The sequence below is a fragment of the Balaenoptera acutorostrata genome, chromosome 10 (assembly GCF_949987535.1).
Source record: "Balaenoptera acutorostrata chromosome 10, mBalAcu1.1, whole genome shotgun sequence".
Taxonomy (NCBI): Eukaryota; Metazoa; Chordata; class Mammalia; order Artiodactyla; family Balaenopteridae; genus Balaenoptera; species Balaenoptera acutorostrata.
Window position 1 is genome coordinate 42,782,391 of NC_080073.1, and position 19,276 is coordinate 42,801,666.

General features: G+C 43.7%; 1 protein-coding gene across 1 annotated transcript in view; it reads right to left on the reverse strand.

The window, feature by feature from the left end:
* LARS2 (leucyl-tRNA synthetase 2, mitochondrial) overlaps positions 1-19,276 on the reverse strand; it is a 268,263-nt gene that overhangs the window by 233,731 nt on the left and 15,256 nt on the right. Inside the window, exon 2 of the mRNA XM_007168883.2 lies at positions 18,587-18,801. The gene's annotated coding sequence lies outside the window, so the exon portion shown is untranslated. The remainder of the gene's footprint in view (positions 1-18,586; positions 18,802-19,276) is intronic.

Genomic DNA, 19,276 nt, shown 5'->3' on the forward strand with positions numbered 1-19,276 from the left:
CACCTCACCCCAGTCAAAATGGCCATCATTAAAAAGTCTACAAATAAAAAATGCTGGAGAGGGTGTGGAGAAAAGGGAACCCTCCTACTCTGTTGGTGGAAATGTAAGTGGGTGCAGCCACTGTGGAAAACAGTATGGAGGTTCCTCAGAAAACTAAAAATAGCATTACCATATGATCCAGCAATCTCACTCCTGGGCATATATCCAGACAAAACTATAATTCAAAAAGATACATGCACCCTTATGTTCATAGCAGCACTATTCACAATAGCCAAGACATGGAAACAACCTAAATGTCCATCGACAGATGAATGGATAAAGAAGATACAATGGAATACTGCTCAGCCATAAAAAAACCAACAAAATAATGCCATTTGCAGCAAAGTGGATGCAACTAGAGATTATCATACTAAATGAAGTAAGTCAAACAGAGAAAGACAAATACCATATGATATCACTTATATGTGGAATCTGAAATATGACACAGATGAACCTATCTATGAAACAGAATCACAGACATAGAGAACAGACGGGTGGTTGCCAGGGGGAGGGGATTGGGGGAGGGATGGAGTGGGAGGTTGGGGTTAGCAGATGTAACCTTTTATATATGGAATGGATAAACAAGGTCCTACTGTACAGTACAGAGAACTATATTCAATATCCTTTGATAAACCATAATGGAAAATAATATAAAAAATGTATATATATGTATAACTGAATCACTTTGCTGTGCAGCAGAAATTAACACAACAATGTAAATCAACTATACTTCAATTAAAAAATATTGATTAAAAAAGAAAAAAACAAACAATTAAGGCCAATGTTTTAGTCTTTGCTTCTGGCTCTGCTTTCCAGAGGCCTAAGCTAAGAAACCCTTCTCATTATCTTGTCTCATGTTCACCCAGGTATTTGATCAAGTCCAGACTATCCAAATCCTTAAAGAATCTGGAAGTGACTGTTCTTCCTTCCAAACTGAGAACAGTTTGTGCTCAGTTGTAGTATCAGTCACGTAAAATAAAAAAGGATATAAAATAAAAAAGGAAATGAGGCAGGGAAAGAGTCAAAGCAATATAAAATTTTACAACCATGCGCTGAAACCTTTCTCTGTAAGGTAGATCCTTGTATTTTCCCATTTTGCAAGTGACAAAACTGAGACTCAGATGTTTTATAGCTTAAATGATTGAACTGGAACTCTTCTCCCATTTTCTGAATGCTCATTCCTCTCCTGGTACCTCTCAGGACCATGTCTTAAATCCCCACTCCAGTAAGCTGCCAGGAGAGAGCAGTGGGGTCTCCTCACACGTAGTCAGCATGGGCCTGGGCAGAACTTCAAGGGCTGGATACCCGGTAAGAGTGAGCTGGCCATGACCCCCACCCATGCCAAGCCCATCCTCTCTTCTCTTCCAAGAGCTGAACTTCTGCCTAGAGTTTCCTCAGTGGGGAAAATGATGCTGTGTCAAATCCTCCTACCAGGGCTCCCTCAGAGCCCGGGACCGGGGTGTTTGCAGGCTTGTGGAAGAGCTCACAAAACTGAAACCCAGTTCTCTGACAGTGGCTCCTCTTTGACAAAGAGACTAGCAAGCTGCCCTTTGCTGCTTCTTCTCCTCCATGATCACCCCGTTGACTTCTGATCATTGCACTGTCAGTCCCAGGCTAGAGAGGACAGCGGCCACTCTAGTCAGCTGTCTGCTATTTACAGATGTCGCTCTTAAAGGTTTCACTGGGGAGAGATGCTTGTAATACGTGTGGATTTCTTTACCCCATGCTACCTAAAGTCTGGTCCCACACCAGCACCATCAGCATCATCTGGGAATTTGTTAAAAAATGCAGACTCTCAGTCTCCACCTCTGACCCACGAGATCAGAATCTCAGCTGACAGGGCCCAAAAATCTGTGCTTTAACAACCTCTCCAGGTGATCCTTATGTGCCTTAAAGTTGGAGAATCACTGCTTTTACTGACTTCCTTTGTCCCCTCCTTAGCACGAATGTTAAGAATTAGCTAAATTACCAAAGTGCCTTCTTAGGACAATTGGAGAGGCGGTGTGTGGAGTGGGCGGAGATTTGGAATCCAGCAGAGTGTCTCTTGCTCCTCTCTCCTCCACGTGCACTGTGACCATGAACTAACCTTTCTGAGACTCAGATTCTTTATTGATAACATGGAGATAATTACAACCACTTTATGGAATTATTGTGAGGATTAAATGAGATAGTAATAGACGGCATTTGCTGCGTGGTAGGAGCCCAACAAATTGTTGTAGATGTCATCATCACCACCATCATCCTCATCATCTCCTCTTTAGTGGTGAGTTTGGGGTGCATCGTAAACATCTGCCATGTCTTCTGGGTTCCCAGGACCTTCTGAACACCATTGCTAACTCTGAGAAATAACCATCTGTGATGGGTATTTTTATGTGTTAACTTTTTATGGGTACTAGGCTATAGAGCCGTTATTCAATCCAACACTCATCTAGGTGTTGCTCAGTTGACGTTAAGTAAAGGAGATTATCGTAGATAATGTTGGAGAGCCTCACCTAATCAGTTGAAAGTGTTAAGAGCAAAACTGAAGTTTCCCTGAGGAACAAAAACTCTTGCCTCAAGATGGTTGCATCAACTCCTGCCCGGAAGCTTCCAGCCTTCCGGGCTGCCCTGAGGGTTTTAGGCCCACCCCCACAATCACGTAAACCAATTCCTTAAGATAAATCGCATATACCAGCCTTACGAATTCTGCTTATGGAGAGCAGAACCCAGAAAAATCAGTTCCCCAACCTCCATTGCTGCTGGGACACAGGCACACGATCTATATGTCAACTCTCATCTGTGTGAGATACAATTTCAGAAACGAGCAACTCAACAAAGAAGGCTCTATTCAGAACATTCTGCAGGGTGGTGGCAGAGGCATCTAGCTTTCAGGGTCAGCAGCGGGTACAAAGTCACTTCCTGGGGGAAAAGCAGCCTCAGAGGGGTGGGCTGGAGGTGGGGGGAGTGTTCCTCTAGTGCCAGAGGCGGCAGTGTCCTCATCAAGTCAGGTCTGCAGTGTGATTCTGGGAGCTTAGCCATGAGCATGATTCTCCACCCTCCCAACACTTCTACAAGCTATGGCAATGTGTTTTTAATAAATGCCTTTCCTACTTAGAGTCAGTCTCGCCATCAGACACCTGACTTATCCAGAAATTGGGACTAGAAGTCGGTCCCAGCTACAAAACCCTGGGAAGGAATGTGGGCTTGGTTATCTGACTTAGTTGGAAGGGATGGCGCTGAAGGGCCAGCTGGCAATAAGGAAGGGGACCAGGCAGTCCAAGGCATGACTCTTGAAAACAGTGTTTTCCTGGGGCCGCCTTGAAGAGCACATTGAAGGCAAAGCTCAGGGTGATCTAATGGTGCTGCCATCAAATGGTATGAAAAGTATGAGGAATTCAGGGCCGGAGGGGTGGTAAACTGGCTGCCCCCAGTACACTGGCCAGCTCACCAAGAGCAGCACTAAGCCCCTCCATCCTGCTTTTGTTAGAACAGTATCCCCTTACTTCCCTGCCTGCTTGAGGGCCTGGAATGCCTCACCCACAGGAGTTACTTGGCCCGGTAACTCTAACTCCCTCCAAGTTCCCCTCACCCCCAGCCATCACCACTCATTGCCCTGAGACCTATCAGGAGATCAGAACCCAACAGTCACAGGAGGCCAAATATAAAGTCAAATCTGGGAAGGAAAGGCATCTGTATTCAAAGACATGCAAGAACCTGCTAATTTGTGCCAGAAAGAAGCATGGAGGCGTGTGTAGGGATTGATTCTGAAGATGCTGGGCCAGGGAGGGAAGAACATAACATAGATAGACCTGCATTTGTCAACTGCAGTGCTCTGACCAGAGTCCATGTATAATGGACTGTCTTGAGCAGGTGATTACTATTCTAATTACTCTCTCTAATTGATTGGTGGACTTAATCCTGAATTCAATGGCAGCCAACATAAAACAGAGTTCGAGAAATTTCACAGCCTAATGTAGAACGGCAGCTCTCAAGCATGGCTGCACATTAGAATCATCTGAGGGGCTTTTCAAACTACTGATGCTAGGGTTGCACTGAAGACCAATTAAATCAGAATATTTGTGGATGGGGATTTCCCTGGTAATGCAGTGGTTAAGAATCCACCTGACAATGCAGGGGACACGGGTTCAATCCCTGGTCCTGGAAGATTCCCACGTGCCACGGAACAACTCAGCCCATGTGCCACAACTACTGAGCTCGCATGCTGCAACTACTGAAGCCCGTAAGCCTAGAGCCTGTGGTCTGCAACAAGAGAAGCCACCTCAATGAGAAGCCTGCGCACCGCCAACAAAGAGTAGCCCCCGCTCACCGCAACTAGAGAAAGCCTGCCCCCAGCAATGAAGACCCAAGGCAGCCAAAAAAAAAAAAAAAAAAAAAAAGAATATCTGTGGATGGGGCCTGGGCACCAGTGTTTTGTCAAAGCTCCTCAGATGATTAAAATGTATACCCAAGGTTATGAAGCCCTGATGTAGAGGAAGGAGCTATAAATGTTGGACTAAGTATATGAGACCTGTTCATATAATATGTCAGGGGACATGTCATTCCCTAGACATGTCCCCTGAAAGGGCCCTGAAGACACTATCTTGGCCAAAGTATTGAGAATTACATTAATAAAGAATGAATGGGAATGTTTGAAAGGCACTACTGTAGCTCTTATCTGTAGTTTGGATGTGCTAGTGGGAGAAACTGCATTAAAATGGGTTCCCTGATATCAGCAGGGGGTGAAGGGATACAGAAGTGGCTGAGGCCAAGAGGTGGCCTAGCTTCCAGAAGGTGCTTCGGGATCACGGCAATCAGCAGAGAGGCTGGGGTAGCACTCAGCATAGTCTGACCACAGAGCTTTTTGGAGCAGCCAAGTGATCATGGGGTCCTTAGGACTAAAATAGGGTGGCAGCTAACTGTGGTACCACTTGACCTTATACCTCTAGTTTGGCCAACTGGAGCTTAACTCGAGCCGCCAGAGCAGTTCCCAGATCTGAGTTATTTAGAAGACCCACAATTTCTGGATAATGTGATAATATCACAAGTATGTACATAACTTCTTACACCTAACATGGGATAAACTGGCCTCTTCCAGTGGCACTGGATGGCTTAGTAAGAGAGGTACCAAGTCCCACTAATCCACTTGCCAGAAAACGTCCCTTCCTCCCCAGTTTGAAGAGGCTCTCCCCACCTTGCTTGAAGCCCTGTAATGGTATCACCTAAAGAAGTTACTTTCATGGGGAAATCAAAATTTCTCCAGGCTGCCCTTACTCCCTGACATCACCACTTTCCCAAACGGACCTGTGGCCATTTCCCAGGGTAACTATGTTCTGGGGACAGGGAAATCATCAGACCATTTGAGGAGCATTGGACATCTGCTCTGAGGGACCCAGGACTACACTCTGGTACTAGCCCACCTCAGTCAGCCTCCTGATTTCTTACACACTTATATCCTAGCACATAATGGCTCATTTCCCAGTTCAGCAAGAGGAAGAATCCCCACACTGACTCTTTGACCTTGGACTAAAGGCAATTATAGTAAGAAGGAGGGAGTCCCTAGAGCTTCTCTTGCATTCCAAAATTATAAACAATAGGGACTCCCCCTCACCAAGATGATCTGGTACTGCCACTCCTGTTTCCCCAGTTTGCCAGCAGCAAAGACCATTGCCGGGCATCTGATATAGTACCTACCTCAGGTACCCAGGGGCAGGTTGTTTATAATCCCTTCCATCTTGAAGGGGGCAATGGGTTGTCCTCAGGTAGTAAGGGCCCACTCTGGATTTGAATTTGCCTTCCATGGTCACCATGTTTCTTCCAGCAACATCATCAGTAGACTTACTGAATGCTTTACTCCATCATTGCTGTATCCCACACCACGTGCATCTCAGCAGGGAATTTATCTCAGAGTGAAAGGACTGAGGAAGTGAGATGAAAACTATGGCATTCCCTGGTCATATAGGAGGTTAGAATGTTTAAGAAAGACTCAGTAGTGTTTATACTTTTACTTCTTCCTCAGCCACAGGGATTGCCCTGCGTGTGGAAAATCAGACGCAATGCAAGATGAAAGATAAATGAATTGATGCTGTATTTGGCTTCCTTCCACCCTTGGGACAAATAGAAAATAATGTTTTGCTATGAGCAAGTGACTTACCTTCCGATGCTTGATCATTTTGGTTTTCCCAACAGGTGAGAAATGGTGCCTGGAGTAGGTACAGTTGGCGTCCCACTGAGCTCCTCTTTTCCTGGCCAGCGCACCCAGACCTCAGCTGCTGCGGGTGTCAGTGACTAATGGATTCCCTTCTCCAGGGAATCATCCTCACCCGAAAAAGCCTGGGAGGTTCTGCCCTCCCGCAGAAGCAGCTGGCAGCCAGCGGTGACTGGTCTGCGTGTCCAAGGGCCAAAGGCCTTACCTCCAGGTGGAAAAACTCACGCCTCTGAGCTCCCCGTGGGATTAGGCTGAGACTAGATTTCAGTTTGACCTACACGTTTGCCCAGCCTCCTCCCTGCCCTATCCTGATTCCCTCACTCCCTTACAGGTTTTACCTGGGAGTAGTCCCCCAGTAAACCCCTGTCTCAGGCTCTGTTTCTCGGGAACCCAACCAAAGACAGTGCCTCAGGGGCGGTCAGAGGAGGGAGACTCTGCGTGGAACGGGGCCAGCTCTGCCTGATCAGCACTGTGGGCTTGTGGGAAGACTCTGGGAACTCCACTGGGCTGATAAGCCGACTGGGGGCCCAGAGGAAGCCCAGCGTGACCCTGTCCCCTGCCAGGCTCACTTGTGCACACCGCTGCATGGCTCCGGAGGAGCAGGGTGAGCTCATTAAGAACCATCTGTGCCACCTTCCAGCACAGCGGGTATTTTTACTACAGGGCAGCTCCTGTGTCCCTGGGCATCTTCAGTGAGCTCTATGATTCACTCATAAGATTGGCAAGATGTGCCAAAGGGCATCCTTATTATATTTAGCTGGGACTGTTTTTGAAAGACTTAAGGTTGGGAAGAAAAAAAATGAAGTTTCATGGTTGCAACTTGTGCTGTGTAACATACCGAACCGAAAACCAGGAGCTGCAGTGACCTGGCTGGGGTAGTCCTGTTCTCAAAGTGGCTCCACTGAGGAGACCGGCAGACACCAAGGGCGGGTGGGAGGGGAAGGCTGAGTAGCTCACTGTGGTCCCCAAGAGGCGCGGGGGGCAGGTAATGCTCCCAGTGTAATTGTGGGACAGTGGGGGCCGCAGGGGAGCAGAAGGGGCTGGCATTTGGTGTCCAAAGACAATCAGTCAGGTTCTGACTATGATCTTCACTAACTACAGGCAGACCCTGGAGATACTGTGGGTTGGATTCCAGACCACAGCAATACAACGAATATCACAATAAAGCAGTCACAAGAATTTTTTGGTTTCCCAGTGCACAGGAAAGTTATGCTTACACTATACTGTAGTCTATTAAGTGTCCAATAGCACTGTCTAAAAGAACAATGTACATAACTTAATTAAAGAATACTTTATCGCTAAAAAACGTTAACCATCATCTGAGCCTTCAGCAAGCCATAGTAGTAACATAAAGACTACTGATCACAGATCACTATAACAAATATAACAACAGTGAAAAAGTTTGAAATGTTGTGACAATTACCAAAATGAGACAAAGAAACGTGAAGTTAGCAAATGCCACTGGGAAAATGACGCTGATAGGCTTGCTTGATGCACAGTTGCCACGAATCTTCAATTTGTGAAAAAACACAATATCTGCGAAACACAATAAAGCAAATTACAATAAAAGGAGGTCTGCCTGTACATTTCCTTGAGCCAGTTACCTTCCTTCTTTCCACCTGCTTTTCCTTTCCTGTAAAACCCAGCTCACAAGGTCTCTGCAAAGAGGCATGTGAGAGAATTTATAAACTGTGAAGTGCTGGGCAGAACAGCAGTTGTTAGGGAGAGACTAAGAGGGGACGGACCCTCAGAGCCTCTGGTATTTCCTCTCCCTCCTGGGCAGGTAGGCTGGGCAAACTCTCGCGATGCCCTGGGGGAGGAAGTATGTCAGAGCAAAACACTTTTCAGCCATAACTTCAACCACTATGTCACTTTGTTCTCACTAGTTCCTCTGGGAAAGGGTATTTTAGGGATGTTTAATTGACGCCACCTGTTTCGGTGTGCACAGCTACATGCCCAGACAGGATGGATTGGAGCTGATCTATATTTTGGTGGTGGAAAAGATTAATTCTGGGCCTGCTCAGCTGTCAAGATCCTCCGCTGTGACCACACAGTCATAGATACACAACATCCCAGCACAGCATGAATGCCCATCCAGGTCTGTGACAAAGGATGGAGGCTGGGCAGCGGCTGCAGCGTGCTTTGGTTTACATTTCTCTTCCCGAAGACGGCTGTTCAAGGAGAGATTTTTGCCTGTCTTACATATAGTCAGTGAAGGAAAATGTGTTTGCATTTCTCAAGTCCTGTGAACCACCCCAGGGAGACAGACTTGAGCAACCCCTTCTTTTGGTGAGTTCTCAAAGAAAAGACCTTTGCTTCATTAGTAAGCACAAGTTCAGCCTCTTCTGGGTACCCAGCCTCATGCTAGGAACGTGGGCAGGGTTTCAAGAGATGGCAGCACTCCAGTTCGTGTTTACAAGCCACTAGGGCAAAGAGTACTGGACGTGGAGTTAAGGGACCCTGGCCAAGTTACTTACCCTGTCTGTGTCCTCATCTTTAAAATGGGAGTTCAAAAGATTGGTTATAAGCATGAAATGAGAAAAGAGAACAGTTTATGACAATGTAACTGTGGAATATTAGAGCTAGAAGAGACCTTTAACTGTGGTAGCTAGTTTCCCCAAAATGTCCCTCCCCCTCCACCAGTGAACCAAGCCTCTCAGTACTCACATCTCCCAGTATTCACTCCTTTAGGTCATAGGGAGCCTTGAGGTTTCCATGACTGGGTCTCTTGGGTAGTTTACTTTTGGGATTCCTGCCCTTAGGACCCAGCTCCCATGCTGTGTGAAGCCCCCAAGTCACAAGGAGAAGCCATGTGTAGGCGCTCTGCATGCCACAGCTGAGCTCTCAGCCAGCCTCCAGAATCAACTACCAGCCATGAGGGTGAGCCATCTCGATGGCCAACCCAGTCGAGCCTGTTGATGACTCCAGCCAACGTCTGATGGCAACTGTTTGAGAGACCCCAAGTGGGAACTGCTCAGCTGAGTCCAAGTCAACCCACAAAATAGCAAGTGATAGGAAATTGCTGTTTAATCCACCAGATTTTAGAGCATTTTGTTATATAGCAGTAGAAAACTAGAAGGAAAATCTTCTATTTCAGTGGTTATTAAAATTTGGGGGACATGGGCTCCTTTGAGAATAATAATAGTACTCACTACATTCTAGGCCTTATGCCAAATGCTTTACCTAAATAAATAAGATTAAATAAGAATTCCACTGTTTAATCCTCATAATGAGCCTCTGCAGTGGGTACCTTTATTATAATCCCCATTTTACAGATGAGGAATCGGAGGCTTAGAGAGGTTGTCTTATGAAAGCTGAGGCCTCTTTCCCCAGAAAAATGTCCTCATGCACCAACACCGATAACTGACGTTTCTCTGTTTGAGAAGCCCTGATGAATCTAACTCGGGTACTTGACATTAGCCAATGTGGGGTACAGAAGTGCAGTAATTGCTTAAGAGTACTGCCTTAATTCACAGGAAGCCTTTCTCAAGTTGGCACAGAAAAGTCCATATGAGCCAAAAGCTGGTGAGCTGCCCTAAGTAAACAGGCACCTCAGTCAAAACACGTCCTTTATACATGGCTGCTCCCCAAGCAGAGTATGTGTGGCTGTGTGTGTGTGTTTAAGGAATGAAACTATAAAAGTGCTGGAAGACAATAATGTCTGTTACAGCTAACAGGAAGTTTGAGAGAATTATGGAAGATAGAAAACAGATGAGTCTGAGCTGATTTGGCAAAGTGAAATAGGATCAGAGAGGCTTTTTCCTCTAACTCCTAAGGAAATGACAAAAAACACTAAGAAAAAATAAACAAACCAGAACATTTTACCAGTAGGAGCCAGACAAAGGCATAACCTAATGACATAAGAATTCAAGAAGTGGTGACAAAGGGGAATAAAATAACTCAGAATATGGTGGAGTGCAGCCTACCTCCCACATGTAACTCTCGTGAGTCAACAGGATCCTGAGAATTCTACTTATAGCTATTCTGGAGAGAATGTGACATTTTCTTTTCCTCTTCTATTTGGGTGGGGGGGCTGGGTGGGAGAGTAAGAGTAGTGGAAACAGCCACTGAGAGGAGAAGGGAGGTACTTTCTCAGATGAAAGCAAGGGCTTTAGTACTCCGCAGTGAATCAGGAGAATACTCACCCCTACCCCACGCTCTCATGTTACAGAAAAGTAGACAGAACAAGAAATACTTGTAGGGAAATTTCTCACAGAATATACTCTGTGTGGATATAGCAGTCCACATTCAAACTAGGAAAAAATACCCCAATAAACAAAAGGAAAGAAAAGGACAAAGCATGCCAAAGATAAGTGAAGAACATATTCTAAAAGAAAACACAACTCAAAAAACAGAACATGAGTGCTTCTTCTCACGAATTCAACAGAACAAGAACTGAAAGGTGAGTTCATAAAATCAATAGATCACAGTTAAACTAGATATTTCAGAATTAAGAAAACAAATCGAGGACAAACACAATATCATAAAAGAATTAATACAAATATTATAGGGACTTCCCTGGTGGTGCAGTGGTTAAGAATCTGCCTGCCAATGCAGGGGACAAGGGTTTAAGCCCTGGTCCGGGAAGATCCCACATGCTGTGGAGCAACTAAGCCCGTGCGCCACAACTACTGAGCCTGCGCTCTAGAGCCCACGAGCAACAACTACTGAGCCCACGTGCCACAACTACTGATGCCTGCTCACCTAGAGCCCGTGCTCCGCAACAAGAGAAGCCACTGCAATGAGAAGCCCGCGCACCGCAATGAAGAGTAGCCCCCGCTCGCCGCAACTAGAGAAAGCCTGCGCGCAGCAACGAAGACCCAACGCAGCCAAAAATAAATAAATAATTTTTTTAAAAATTTACAAACAGTAAGAAATAAAAGGCTCAAAATCAAGTTGCTATCATAAAAGAACTTATAATCATGACAATGCAAAGGAAAAATACAAAGACATTAATGCAATTAGAAAGAATAGATATTATGAACAAAGATAAGTCAATGTAAAGAGAATAGAATGACTGAAGAAGAGTAGCAAACAATTTGAGCATCCTGAGATCTAGCAACAAAATATCTTAACATGATACACACACACACAATCTCCTTTATAGCAATGAAATAGTCTGCAAGAAAGTAAAGTAAGGGAATCATCTGTGATTTAGAAAATCGGCAGGAATACCAGCCCTTGAAGGTAAATAAAAATCAAAAAGCACTTCCCAGCCTGAGGTCATCTTTAGAGAAAAGAGACCTAGAATTTCCTCACATAGAAGCTAATTGGGGTGAGGGGTGGATGGAAAAGGAGAACAAGCCTTAGATGTGAATAGTGATATAGACACAGAGCAGCAAAACCTGGCATCAATCCAGGACCCAGAGGGGGTTACACCCTGAGAAAAGGGGTGAAGTAGAAGAAATCCTGCCTATCAGAGGCTGATTACAAGAAACAGTGACTTAGGACCAATTCTGTTGGAGGAGAAAAAAAAAAGGCTTCCCCTGAGATTTCAAGGCCACTGGCCAACACTCATATAGATTCATACACTGAAATATACCAAAAAATCCCAAGGTAAGAATTTAATTTAGAGGAACCCAGGTCTTAGTGCCTAAAACTCCTGACAGAGGCAAGCATGTACCTTCAACTCAGGCCTCATAAAGCTCCTGCAGGCAAAGTTCCATCATATATGAGCTCACAATATAAAACCAGAAAATGCCGCAATAAACAAGCCACTGTGATGAGTAAGAGACAGCAAGGAAAAAATGTTACTCACCAAGATTAGATATTAGAATTATCAAATTTAAAATATTATTTTAATATGATTATGTAAATAACAGAGAATTTAAAAGAAGCAAGAAACTATACAAATGAGCAGCAAATGTACTACAAAAGAACCAAAAAGACTTCTTCTAGAAATGAAGGCTATAATAAAAATTAAAATATCTATGAAAGAGTTCAAAAGCAAAAAAGAGCTGAAAAAAGAATCAGTGAACTCAAATATAAATCTGAAGAAATTACACAGAATGCAGCTCAGAGAGGCAGAAATATGGAAAACTTTGGTTAAGAAAATGACAAGATGGAGTGAGAAAGTTCAACATACTTTCAATCAGGGTTAGAAAAGCAGATAATGGAGAGAATGGGGGAAGAGGCAATAGTCAAAGAAATAGTAGCTGAGAATTTTTGCAGAATTCGGTGAAGATGTGAATCCTCATATTTAGAAAGTTCCTAAAAAATCCTAAACGGGATAAACAATAAAAAAGGCCATATCCAGACATCATAGTGAAAAGACAGAATGCCAAAGACAAAGACAAGATCTTAAAAGAAGCCTGAAAGAAAAGATAGATTATCTACAAAAATATAAAAATCAATATCTGACTTCTCAAATATAGAAGCCAGAAGATAGTGGAATCATGTCTTCAAAGTGCTGATAGAAATAACCATCAACTAGATTTATAAACCCAACAAAACTATATTTCTGGAATGAGTGAAAACAGAGCACCAGCGGGGCAGGGGCAGTAAATGATAGTGCAGCTCCTCAGAGAATTATGCCACCATTTAAAAAATAAAAAGAAGTTATGACAACTATTAGGTATCCCAGAAAAATGCTTAGAATAGTGAGAAATAGGACCTGCACTTGTATGTTAAATATTCCTACCTAGGACAACATAATAGAAGGAAATAACTTCAATGGTATTAGTAACGGGAATAGGAGAGTGGGATTTTGAGTTACTTTAAAACTTTTCTGAAATGGGATTATTATTTTCATAGAAAATTTGAATTTCCCCAGGCCTCACCAAACTAGAGAAACAAGTTGAGATCACAGTAGCAAGAATGAGTTGCATTGGCTTTGACCTCTAACAGATTGGTGGACTAATACTGGCTGCTTGAAGAGCTACACTGTGATGTATTCTGAAGCCCCACTGAAGTTCAAGGGCACAAAATGCTGAAATCAATTCATCATGTCTGCCATGGGAGCAGAATCAGAAGCAACAGCATGTGAGCTTTGTGTTTGTCATTCTAGACCTAAAGATTCCAATTTGCCTATGGCTTTCCTTTTAAAAACGGAGACATAATTAGTACACAGCAAGGTGCAATGATCTTAAGTGTTCAGCTTGATAGGTTTTGGCAACTGTCTACATCCTTGGAACCACCACCGCAAGCAAGATATGGAGCATTTTCATCATCCTGGAATGATCATTTTCATCATTCTCAATCTGATGGGCATTTGGGTTGTTTTCAGTTTGAGGCTATTTATAAATAAAGTTGCTTACGAACATTCATATACAAATCGTTTTGTGGACGTGTGTTTTCATTTTCTTGGGTAAGAATAGTAAGAATGAAACTACGGAGTCAAAGGGTAGATGTATATTTGTTTAACTTTACAAGAACTTGTCAAACAAGTTTCCCAAGTGGTTATACTATTTTGCATTCCTACAGGCAGTTGTTCCACATCCTCACCAAGAGGTGGTGTCATTCTGAGGTTGGCCATCCTAGTGGCATGAAACGGTTTTTCACCGTGGTTTCAGTTGTTATTTCCCTGATGACTAAAATATTGGAGACCTTTTTCATATGCTTAGTGGACACTTGTATAGCTCTTTTGTTAAGTGTTCCTGTGTGCTATTTATTGAGTATTAAAATGGTTTCATCCTTAAAAGGAAGTGTATGGGAAGCTCCTCCGTGGGCTAGGGTCTGGCTTCTGTATCAAGGTTATTTCGTTGTTGTCATTGCCACAGAATACAGAAATTCCCATGACTGTCTGGCTTTCTTACCTCTGGTAACCAGGTGCTCTTTCCTCCTGTTTATCTAGCTCCTGAGCTCTCTGCCTTGGGACCTCTCTTACCCTGCCTTGAGATGCCACAGTCTTGAATTCTGCTTGCCATCCAGCCACATGCCCTTGGTTGCCCTGGTTCAGTGTGGGCCTGTTGCTTGGTTACCATCTCACGGGCCCAGCTCTGGCTGGTCCAGCCCTGCCTCACCTCTTAGTTCCTCCTGCCTCAGAGCTGGGCATTTGGAAGTGTCTGCTCTGGAAAGTCTGGGGGTTTGATGGTATTGATTCTACACCCATTACTAGCAGCTGCTAAGAGACAGGGTGATCTAGTTGTCTGGCTTTGGGGCTTGTTTTTCCCCTGAGTTAAGTACTTTGCAGGTACTTTTCTCCCAAATGGAAAAAAGGAAAAACTATTTGTCACTATTCTAAGTGGGAAAGAAAAACGCTGGCAACGAGAGTGGATGGAACTTCCATCTTCTCCCCATCTCACAAAAGCCTATTGTCTCCATAGCCTATTGCCACTGTTCCCATCATCCTCCTTATGCATTATTTCTTTTTTTTAATTAATTAATGTACTTGTTTGTTTTTATTTTTTTTGGCTGTGTTGGGTCTTCGTTGCTGTGCGAGGGCTTTCTCTAGTTGCGGCGCGCGGGGGCTACTCTTCGTTGTGGTGCGTGGGCTCCTCATTGGCGTGTCTTCTCTTGTTGTAGAGCACAGGCTCTAGGCATGCGGGCTTCAGTAGTTGTGGCTCACGGGCTCTAGAGCGCAGGCTCAGTAGTTGTGGCACACGGGCTTAGTGGCTCCGTGGCTTGTGGGATCTTCCCGGACCAGGGCTCGAACCCGTGTCCCCTGCATTGGCAGGCGGATTCTTAACCACTGCACCACCAAGGAAGCCCTGCATTATTTCTTTTTTTTTTTTATTATCATTTATTTAAATTTATGGCTGTGTTGGGTCTTCGTTTCTGTGCGAGGGCTTTCTCTAGTTGCGGCCAGTGGGGGCCACTCTTCATCGCGGTGTGCGGGCCTCTCATTATCGCGGCCTCTCTTGTTGCGGAGCACAGGCTCCAGATGCTCAGGCTCAGTAGCTGTGGCTCACGGGCCTAGTTGCCTCGTGGCATGTGGGATCCTCCCAAACCAGGGCTCGAACCCGTGTCCCCTGCATTGGCAGGCAGATTCTCAACCACTGCGCCACCAGGGAAGCCCCCCTGCATTATTTCTTAATTAAGATCAATATTTTAGTTGTGGAGAAGTCTTAATCATGGGAATAGAACTTGCATCTCTCTGGCTGTGTCTTACCAAGACAAGTCAAAAGCACCATCTTCCACTGGGTGGTTCACAAGCAAATTAATAAAAATAAGTTAATAACCAGGACTTTTCCCTCCATGGACCCAGCTGCCTGGCATGTCCAGGCTGGAAAGACAGTGGACACAGCTGGTAGAGTATCAAGGACCAAAGCTGCGGGGGCTTGTAGCAAATTTTGTTTCCAGGCTGCACGAGAGTGTTGGGTGGTGGTGTGACTTGCACTTAGACTCAGCTATGTCCTGAACTGACCATGACTGGGCCTGGTTCTTACTCTCCCCCACCATGTTTTCACTTCTGTGAATGGGAACAACAATGCCTGCCTTGCCCATTAATGCAGTCAACAAGTAAATATCCAGCCTTGTGCCGCATGCTAGGGAAAGCACTTGAACAGCATAGAGGCTGTCTCTGGCTTCATGGAGCTAGCATCCTGGTTGAGGAGTTGGACATTAGAATCAGGAAATAAATAATGGGTGATGAGCTTTACAATGGGGAAGTACAGAGGATTATGGGAGCCTGGAGGAAGGGCACTTAAAGCAGGTGCAGAGGGTCACAGGAGGTAGCATCTAAGTGGTCCCCAAAGGAGACTGGGAATTAATTGGACAAGGAGATATGAGAAGAGCATTCTGTACTGGGAAGAGCATGTATGGAGGAAGGACCTCAGTAAGAGAAAATGCAGAGTGTGTTAAGGAAAGTAAAAGACTTTCAGATGACTGGGCCTGGAAGGCATAGTGGGTAGAGAAAAAAAGAGAGCTGGAGAGAGCTGGGACTTTAAGACAGCACGGAGCAGAGACAACTCCTGTTCCTACTATGTCTTGTTCAAATTCCTGACCCAAAGAATCCACGAGCATAATAATAAATGGCTGTTGTATGCTACAGAGTTTTGGGGTAATTTGTTATGAAGCAATGGTAACAAAGTACACGTTATTTTAATGAAGTTCAGTGACATCAGAGCAATGGAAAAGTAATGCTTACAAAGCTTTGAATATCCCTCCTCTCGTGTGTTCCAAGCATCCATATTGTTGTCCCAAACGGGTGTTACTCTTAAGCTTGGTGCAGACAAGAATTTTAATCTTAAGGCATGTCTCTTTCAGAGATATCAGGGAATCTGATTTAGGCCATAGCAACTCATTAAAGTCTCCTGCTCTCTACTCGCTAACACCTAAAACTCCTAATACTTTTTCACTCTTCTGCTCCAACATAACTCTCATCCATGCTGTCTTTTCCCACCATCAGTGCATTTCCAGGCAACGTGTTCCTTTTATGTTGTACAATCCTGCTATGCAAAGCAGCCTTAGGAGTTCTTGTTACAACATAATTGCCTTTCTTTTGATAATCAACCTGTATATTTTTTCTTTCAATATTTAAAGCTGGAGAAGGGGGAAAAGTGACCTAAGAAGAAACAAAATCTGAATAGTCCTGTAAGACAACTGAATTTATAATTAAGAAAAAAAAATTCATTACAAGAACACTCCAGGCTCACTGGTGAATTCTATCAAAAATTTAAGGAAGAAATAATATGAACATCATATAACCTCTTTCACAAAACAGAGGAGGGATTTCATTTTATGAGGCTAGCATATCTCTAATATCAAAACCTGACAAACACATTACAAAAGAAATACAGACCAATATCCCTTATGAACCTAGACACAAAAATCCTTAACAAAATATTAGTAAATCAAATTTAACAATGTTTAAGAGGATAATGTTTCATGATGAAGTGAGGTTTATTCCAAGAATGCAAGACTTATTTTACCTTCAAAAAGTAATCAATGTATATATTAGTTATCTATTGCTGCATAAAGAAATCACTCCCAAAATGCAGCATACTAAAGCAAAGAACATTTATTATCTCACTGTTTCTGTGGGTGAGGAATCCTAGTGCTATTTAACTGGGTTTTCAGGTACAGGGTCTCTCATGAGGCTGTAGTCAAGGGGTCAGCCTGGATAGTCATCTCATCTGAAGACTTGACTGAGGGAAGATCTGCTTCATGATGACTCATGTGGTTCTTGGCAAGATTCAGTTCCTTATGGGCTGTTGGGACTGAAGCCCTCAGTTCTTCTCTGGCTAATGGCCAAAGGTTTCCCTCTGTTCCATGCCATGTGGACCTCTCTCTCCAGAGGGTGGCTCACAACATGGCAGCTGGCTTTCCTCGGAGCAAGTGAGTGAGGGAAGTCACCCATGATGGAAGCCACAGTCTTTTTATAACCTAATCTCAAAACTGACAAGCCACCACTTCTGCTGTATTATGTTCATTGTAAGTGAGTCACTACGTCCAGGTCATTCTCAAGTAGAGGGAATTACACAAAGGCATGAATACCAGGAGAAGGGGATTACTGGGGACCATGTTAGAGGCTGCAAACCACATTGTAGTTCAACCCATTAAAAAATCAGAATAAAGGACAGGAAATGTGATCATTTCATTTACGAAGAAAAAGTGTTTAACAAAATTCAACACCCATTCATAATAAGAATTTTCAGCAAATTATTAATAGAAGACAACTTTCTCAACCTGATAAAAGACATCTATGTAAAACCCAAAGATAACATCATGCTTAAAGATGAAAGACTGAGTGCTTTCCCCCTAAGAACAGGAATAAGGCAAGGATGTTCACTCTTAACACTTCTAGTCACCATAGTCCTAGAGGTCATAGCAAGTTCAATAAAGCAAGAAAAATAAATAAAAAGTAGAAATACGGGACAGGAAGAAGTAAAACCATCTCTATTTGTAGACAATATGATTGTGTATATAGAAAATCCTAAGGAATCTTTTTAAAAATTACTAAAACTAATAGATGAGTTTAGCAAAGTCACAGAATACAATGTTAATATATAGAAAAATCAGTGTTATTTTTATACTGTCACAAACAATTAGAATATAAAAACTTTTAAGGTACCATTTATAATAGCATCAAAAACCATACAATATTTAGGATAAATTTAATGAAAGATGATGTGCAATACCTCTGCTAAAAAACTACCAAAAATGCAGAGCAAATTAAAGATTAATGGACTAAAGGAGAAAAGCAACCACACGATCATTTTAATAGAGGCAGAAAAAGTCATTTAACAAATTTCAACTCATATTTATGATCAAAAATCTATTTTAGAAAACTGAAAAAAGGAACCCCTTAAATACAGCTGCCAAAAACATATATCCAGTTATCTATGGCTGGAGGACAAACTATCCCAAAACATAGTGGCTTAAAACCACAACGATTTCATGACTCTGTTGGTGATGAATTTGGGCAGTGTTCAAAGCTGGGCCGTTTTCCCGCTCCATCTGGCATTGACTGAGGTCACTCACCTGCATTCCAACGGTAGGTGGGCTGGGTGGGAAGGCTTCATTCACCTCTGGCACCTCAGGTTCCTCCGCCTGGCCTCTCCCTCTCTGCGTGGCCTCTCATCAGCCAGTAATCTAGCCTGAGCTCCTTTACGGCACAGCGCAGCCTCCCAAGGGCACAGCATCACTTCCAGCACATTCCATTGGTCAGAGCAAGTCACAGGCCAGCCCAGAATCACCTGGAGGGGAAAACAAACTCAGCTCTTGATGGAAGGACATGATGAACGGAGTGGTAAGAATTGATGATGACCATCTTTCAAAGTTACCCACCACAATGAATGGATGAAAAGATGAACAAATGAATGAGTTATAACCTTCCTTCCGATTCTCACGCTGGTTAAAGAAATGAAGAAACTAAACCCCACACTCCTGATTCTTTGTAGCCTGTCTTTCTTTAAGCAGAGCATAAACTGGTGACAGATTTTTTATGTCTTTGCTGGTCTGTATAAACTCCAGTATGGCATTAGCTTCACATAAAATGGCTGACAACTTTTAGCATCTTCCTTCAGTGTCGTTTTAGTTCCTCCTGCCCCCTCCTGCCCTCTTCTCTCATTCAGTTTCTTATTATTCTCTTCTCCTACATTCAAACCCGGACTAGAATCTCTCAGTTTGGGGTGAGGAGGCTAGTTCCACTTTGCCCACCTTACAAGACCC